Here is an 8,418-nt window from a genome sequence, read left to right on the forward strand (position 1 = left end):
GGGTCGTGGGTCAGAGCTGCAGGGGTGTGTCCCGATTCAAGTCCACTCCCACCTGAACATTGCACTTTTAAGCGAGTAATTCTAGAGTCAAGGAGTTTCTTATATGTTAAGTTGGAAAAATATTTTTTTAAAAAAAACACACATGGGTAGCTCCTATGGATTGCATTCTGTCTTCCCAGAATATGTATTCACTTAGCTGGGCCATGATTCTCAGTATTTTAGGTGTGATAATATAATGTAGCAGTTATATATAATAATCCCTTATGTGGAAGATTGGAAGGAGGAGTGGCATCCACTTCCATAATAGCTTGCCTCTGGAAACCCTAGGAACCTGGAGAAAGGATGAAAGGCACCCAAGTGTCGAGGAGTCTCCTTCATAGGGTCGCTATGAGTTGCCTGCGACTCGACGGCACTTAACAACAACAACAACATGTGGAAGAAGGATGGACCATAGCCACTGAAAACCCACTGGAGGGTCAACTCTTGATTGGTTCTGACTTGATGGTACACAAAACAAAACATGAGCCAATAAATCAATTGATTATAAGAGGATTAAAGACGAGATCCAACACGTTTAAGCCCATCGAAGGCTTGAAATGACACAATAGAAATTTTGGGGGCATGTGGCTTTTGCTGATGTGTTGTTGTTTTTAGGTGCTCTTGAGTCGTTTGCAATTCATAACGACCCTATCTATGTACAACAACCCTAAACCTGGCTCCATCCCATGCCAATCTTATTGTCTCCAATAAGCCTACTCCCATTACCCCAGTCACTGAATCAATCCATCTCATTTTGAGGGTTTTCCTCTCCTGCACTGTTCACCCACCCTCACAAGCATGACGTCCCTCTCCAAGGACTGATCCCACCTTACAATATGTCCAAAATATGTCAGACAAAGCTTCAGAATCCTTGCCTCCAAGGAGGATCCTGGCTTCACCCTCTCCAGGATGAACTTGTTTGTTCTCCTAGTAGTCTATAATATAGTAAGTACTCTTCTCCAGCACCAAAGCTCAACTCTCCTTCTATCATCTCTAGTCATTGTTCAGCTCTCTGATGTATAGCAAGTAATTGCAAAGACCATGGCCTGTATCAGGTGCACCTTACTCTCCAGACTGACATTGTTGCTCCTCAGTACCTTGTGTAACTTTTACCACTTTTTAAAATTATACACTAGATAAAAGAAGAGGGAAGTGAGCAGAGAAGGAAGGCTATTCCTAACACAAGACAAAAAACAGTAAGGGAATCGTGTCCTTTGAATCCAAGTCCCTGCAATGAAACAGAGTCCCCCCTTGAAACAGAGAAAGGCAAAAATAGATGGAAATAGCCATCTCCAAGGAACATTGGGCCCCTAGATATTGAAAGGAGACAAAGATATTCCTCTAGAGGTAAGAGAAAGGAAGCCTACCTCGAAGATCAGTAATCTGAATTCAAATTTCTATCCTCCAAAAGTGTGAAAGAGGAGATTTCTGTCAAAGCTGCTCATTTGTGCTATTTCTACTAGAATTCTGGTGGTGTAATCTGTAGGAAGTTGCACTGCTAAGCCAAAGGTCGGAATCTACTTGTGACTCTATAGGAGATGGACGCATAGAAGTCTTATGAAATTTACAGCTTTGGAAAATTGAGTATCAGTTATCAGTTGTTTCTGACTTGACAGCAATGAGTTTGACTTTCAGTACACTAAGATATGTGAGGAGGCCAACTAACCCAAAATAGGATGATTAGATAGGTTTTATTCTTTCATCTCTCAGAACTGCTCATAACAAGATCATCAAAACTTGTTAAATCCAATGATCATTATTAAATTATCATTTCTCCTCTCAAAGATTATTTTTTGCAGTATCTATTATTTTCTTCTAAAAATACTTGGGACCCAGGAGAACATGAAATTTCATTTTATTGCAATATAGTATTCACTGCTTCTTCTGTCTCCTAGGTTGAAAAAAAAAAACTTGCATTTTTTAGTCTCTAAATGTTGGAAGGTCTTGAAGCTCAGGTGTCAGATCTGTACTTTTCCTTCTATACATCCTTTAAGAGAGACATCATGCTTGGAAGAGTGGAGGGACAGAGCAAGATGGTAAGACCCTCGATGAGACATATTGATTTGGTGACTGGGGTCATGGGCATAGGTGTGTTAGACACAATAAGATTGGCACAGGATAGAGCAGGGTTTAAGGCTGTTGTACATAGAGTCGCTATGAGTCGCAGGTGACTAACTAGATGGCACATAACAACAACAATATGTATATTATTAGTCTCATTTCAAAGCCTCTACCTTTAAATGTCCATCTATATCAAATATGTGCATAATTTTATTCTCATTATGCAACAAGTAATAAACAGAGCAACAATTAAGGACTAAAAAAATTGAATTTTTATATTATAGTTTTTAATTTTCTTACATATACTTTTAAAATATATATTGCATCTTGTGTTTCCTACTTTATATTGTCAAAAAGAGTAAAAAGAGCACAAACCGGAAAGATAAAAACTTTCAATTTATTTATTATTTTCTGCTTATTTCTCAAAGCTGTGATGATGTGCTTTGAAGTAAGTTTCCTTGTATGTGGCTGTCATACCATAGGCATACTTCAAGGACAATACATGAGCTCTGTTCTTTTACAGAAAAATAGACTGATTTGGGAATAAAAATTATATTGTATCATGGGAAGGGGGTACAAATTACACAGAACAGCAATAATGGCTATATTTAAAAAACCAAAGCCCTTCGAGTATATGTAGCTAGGGAGAGAAAAATTTTAATGCATTTTGAGTTTCCTATTTGGTAAATAAATTTTCTTGGGATTTCCAACTTCAAATATGGAGGAAAGAAAGACACAGAAATATATCATGAAAAAACATGAATACTGATTGCCCTTACAAAGATTGTTTATTATATATTTTCTCTTCAGAGAATTCCTTACTACTATGGAGTTGGAATCAACTCACAGCTGACCCTCCACTGGATTTCCAAGGCTGTGAATTGCAAAGGAAGGAAAATGTTCACCTTTCTTTCAGGATGCTGCTGTTAAAGTCACACTGCCATATATAGACACAGTCTTCTTGTGAGCAGGAAAACTCCCTATGGACTACTCTGCCAGAGCCTCTCTCAGCAAATTGGATGTATTTTTTTTTTTATGTCAGATAGATACTGGTTGAAAGCACTGAATGCCAGAGGAATATGTATTTGTGTTTATTGATTATGCAAAAAACATTCAACTGAGTGGCTCATAACAAATTATGGTTAACATTGAGAAGACCAGGAATACCAGAAACCTTAATTGTGCTTATGTGAAACCAATACCTAACCAAGAAGCTGTTGTGTGAATAAAGCAAGGGAGCTCTGCATGGTTTAAAATAAAATTTTTAAAAAGTGTGTCTCTGAGCTATATTTTTTCTCCATACTCATTCAGTTTGTATGATTAGCAAATAATTTGAGAAGCTAGACTTATCAGGGTATCAAGATCAGGAAAAGAACTGTCAACTTCTATATTATGCAGAAGACACACCTTGTTCATTGAAAATGAGGAGGACTTTAAACATTTACTGCTGAAGATCAAAAATAGTCTTCAATTTGGATGACATCTCAACATCCAGAAGACCTTAACCAATGGACCAATATGCAACATCCTGATGGATGGAAAAAAGACTGAAATTGTAAAAAAAGAACTGGTCAACAGTGAAATACTTCAGGAAGTATCATATGATATAGCTCCAATGACACTGGGGAAGGAAGTTCAAGCTGCATTGAAGGCATTAGCAAAAAAGAAGCCCTCAGGAATTGATGGGATACCAACCAACATGTTCAGCTAACAGATGCAGCCCTGAACATGCTCATCAGTCTTTTCCAGGAAATTTAGAACAGCTACCTGACTGGAAAAGATTCATATTTGTTCCAATTCCTAAGAAAGATGACCCAACAGAATGTGGAAATTATTTAACAATATGATTAATATCCGATGCAAGAAAAAAAAAAACAACTAAAGCATCCAAAAATGGCTAGAATAGTATTTTGACAGAGAATTTCCACAAGTTCAAACTGGGTTTAGAAGAGCTCATAGCACCAGGAATTTAATTGTTGATGTTAGATGAATTTTGGTTGAAAGCAAAGAATACCAGAAGAATGTCTATTTGTGTTCTATTAACTATGTAAAGGCTTTTTACTGTCTGTACCTTAACAAACTATGCCTAAAATTGAGAACAAAGTGAACACCAGAATATTTAATTATGCTCATTTAAAACTTATGCCTATGCATCTACAAGTATCACAGCTGTCAAGGTCTACTAGCATCCTCAATAAACTAGAAGATAGGCCTGGAGCACTTTTTCCCTGTGAGTGCCCAGGAATAATCAATATGATTAATACTTTTATTTGTATTTCTAAGATACCAGTCACCAAATAAATCCCTGTTTAATGAAACAACAACACAAAAAAAACCCTTATTCTTAGACCAAGACGCTGTTTTCTGAACAGAGCAATGGAATGTTGAATGGTTTGGAATCAGAAAAGGTGTGGGTCAGGCCTGTATCCTTTTTCCATACCTATCTTGGAGAAAGTGAAACCAAAATGCTCATTGGAGGCAAGGACAGCAAAACTTGATTCACATACTTTGGAGAAGGAGAAGCTAGCCCTTGGAAAGAGACACCAGGCTTGGAAAGATAAAGGAACAGCAAAAGAAATATCATCAACAGATGAACTGACAAAATGATTGCAGCAATGGGCTCATGTGTGTCAGAGACGATGATGATGGCACAGTATAGGACAGGGTTCAGATCTGTTGTTCATTGGATCACTATGAGTAAACTTGATAGCACTAAATAACAACAGCAATGATAGTATACTACCAGAAACAGCAAATTGTTTAATAAACATTAGTTGAACAAAAGGGGAAAAGAGGATATTGTTACTTTGGAAAAAAAAACACACCCCAAACACCTATCACCAAAGGATGCAAATGCACCCCAGAGCTAGATCAAGGTAAAAATACTTAAGGCAGTATACGTTGTTCCTAAGTGCTTGTTGGTGAACCATAGAAACTCAGACAAACTTACTGATCAATGATTTTATGCTGAGCTGATTTTTAGACTACCTAGGACCTTATACAAATACCTGGGTTTTTCCCCAAGTCAAATTGTACAAGAATTCTGGGAATTGGGCCATTCACCAGAGTTCACCAGTTGACCTACTGTGCAACATGGATTGGGTACCTAGACCTACAAATGCATAAGAAAAGGAGCTGCCTGATAATATTTTGCTGTGTTTCACCCTGTTCTAGCCTCCTGGGTGTTTTTAATATCTGACGTCAACCCATTCCACTGTTAAAAACTTTTATTTCTGCAATAAGTCATTTCAAGACTTGTTTCCTCACCATCTATTGCAGAACAAGAATTGTCTCTGTCCTATCCTGTGGCAGAGCCACATGTTGACACTATAAAGGAATGATTTGAAGGGTAATAAATATGCAAGAGGAAGGAAACGAAGTCATTTTTATCCAGACTCAAGACATTAAGTAAATTTTCCTTTTTGCTTCTGTTGCTGAGGAAGGGATTATCACACCAAGGTCCATCAAAGAATTATACCCCAGTCTGTAGTCTGACATTTGTGAAGAGAGTATATTTCTTGCTCACACGCTGTAATTTGTCTTTTACCAGTCAAAAATTACTTTTATTTCATTGCACTAAATAGTAGGTCTGCAGAAATATTGAAACTTCTGTGTTTTGGAAGCATGAAAATGACACTTCTGAAAGTGTACAAAGATGTATTTCATGTGAACGTTAGGTACTGGTGGACTGCCAAAATGGAATTGTCTCTCATCTTTTAAAACCAAAGTAGCTATGGTCTGAACTAGAATGACAGGAAAAAGTGTTTGAATTCTCAAAACTGTAAACCTCAATTCAGGACAAGGGAAATCAATCTGAGAGGAAATGATCAAGTCAATCTTTTACTAAAAAAGTGTTGTTGTTGTTGTTGTTGTTGTATACATTGTGTCAGCTTTGATTCATAGCAACCTTTTGTACAACAGAATGAAGCAGCCTGATCTTGCACCATTCTCACATTAACTATTATACTTAAGCTCATTGTTCCAGTTACTGTGTTAATTGATCTCATTTAGGTTCTTGTTCTCGTTCTCTGATCCTCTACATGATCAAAGTATATTAGACAATATCTCACCATTTTTGTTATTCAGGAGCATTGTGACTTCGTTTCTTCCAAGACAGGTTGGTTCTTTCAGCAGTTCATGGTTATTCAAGATTTTCCACCAGCATCACAATTAAAGGCATTAATTCTTCTTCCGTCATTAGTAGAAACTGTCTAACATTCACATGCATGTGAAGCAATAAAAAGTGTCAAGGCTTTGGTCAGGCACAACTTAGTCTTTAAAGTTACAGCCTTGCTTGTTACCACTTTATACAGCTCCTTGGCAGCAGATTTGTACCCTCCTCTCCAATGAAACAGGCCTTTGATTTCTTGATTCATACTTCCACGAGTGTTTATTGTAAACGTAAGTAAAATGAAATTCTGGGAAACTTAATCTTTCTCCATCTTTCATAATGTTGCTTATGGGTGCAATTGTGAGGTGCTTTTTCCTTTGTTGTTGAAATGTAATGCATGATGAAGGCCATAGTCTTTGATTATCTTCAGAAAGTGGTTAAAAATGTTAATATTACTTTATATCCTTATACAAAATTTTTGCATAGTTGTTTCACTCTTTTAAGGATTATTTATTTATTATTGATTGAATAATCACTGTTATTATCTCTGTTGATGAGGAAAATTGGGATCAAAGAAGTTGAACTGACATTAAAGAAGGAATCAGACTCATAATTGAGGTAATTAGAGTTGCTATGAAGATAAACATCACAAAAAAAGAACTCTAAGAGAATAATTCAAAAGAATGATGACAAATAATGTGACCATTCCAGGCAGAGGAAGTTAACCTTTTAGAAAAGATTTAATGGTTTGGGTTGCATTTATATACCTAGGCTGAGTGACTTGTTCTCAATAGATATACATGCATGAGAAGATGAGTAAAGCTTATCAGAACACAGTAAAGCAGTTATGTACTTTGAATAGTTAATGGCCTGTATAGAGTTGCTATGAGTCATCTATGACTCGATGGCACCTAATAACTATAACATCGAAGACATAGAGCCATGTTGGCCCTAGGGGACAGAAAGTTATGTTACTTAGCCAAAGGTGGGTGATTCTAGTCTATGGCCCTCAGGCCTGGTTCAAATTGTTTTCCTGTCAAACCTTCTTCTAGGTGGTATAGCACTGGTCTGTGCATTGCTGTACAGAGATAACTCGTGGTTGCTGTGATGCTGAACACTGTGACACTGATGTGCCAAATGTGATAGTGGGTACCCATGGTGAACAGTGTTTGCTGGAGCTTCATGGTTAAAACAAGCCTGGTAGCAGGAGCGGCATCCACTTCCGAAATGGCTTACCTCTGGAAACTCTATGAACTGTGCTCAGGCCTTTCATTCATAGGGTTGCTATGAGTCTCGTCTATGACTCGATGGCACCTAACAACAACAACAACAACAATATCCATTTAAAATAGCCTACAGAGGTAATAGTCTTACCAATGGTATTTTGATAGCTCAAGGTCATTGGTAAAAATGGTTGTCTAAACTAGATGAACTTGAATAATTTATGGGAAAAAGTCTTGTTTAATTTTAAATTATCTTTAAATAATATTCCAAAGACAATTAATTATTTATATTTTATTCAAGGAGATTTCTATGTCTATCTGTATGTAGGCTACAGGCACCATTGTCCAGTTATTTATAGAACGAGGCAGCAGTTTTAAAATTCTAACACATATCACTTCTTGACTCATCCAATTCAACCATAATAATCTCCTAAAAGTAGTAACAGTTCTCATTTCTTCAAGACCAGATGTATTGCAGCTGTATGTCAGTTATTGTGCTATTTTGCATTAGGAAAGCAGTGATCAAAGTTTACCATGCATCAGAATTACCAGATGTTTCATTAACACATTGATTGCGGCAGTCTACCAAATTTCCTGATTTACTGGGTCCAGAGTGAAGACTGGTGACTCAATAGTAGGAAAAAGGTGAAAATAAGAACCCACTCGGTGGCTTCATGGGAGATAGTGTTGACAATCTATTTCCACAATCTATTTCTTGGGAAAACCTTCAGAGCCACTTTTCTCTACCACATTGGATCATTATGAAACAAAATTAAAAAAAAAATTGAGGCAAGAAACAGCAAAAACAGTGGGAAACCTGAAAATTTTCTTTTTCTAGGAAATAATTCTTCTTAGAATTTCCCAGGTGGTACTGGTGCTGCTGGTATGAATTCCATCTTTTGGGAACTACCGTACAAAATTCTGATGTTGTTGCTGTTGCTGCTATGTGCCATCAAGTTGCTTGTGACTCATAGCGACCCTATG

Source organism: Elephantulus edwardii, unplaced genomic scaffold (genome assembly GCF_000299155.1).
Source record: "Elephantulus edwardii isolate Elephantulus edwardi_28Jun2011 unplaced genomic scaffold, EleEdw1.0 scaffold00016, whole genome shotgun sequence".
NCBI classification, from domain to species: Eukaryota; Metazoa; Chordata; class Mammalia; order Macroscelidea; family Macroscelididae; genus Elephantulus; species Elephantulus edwardii.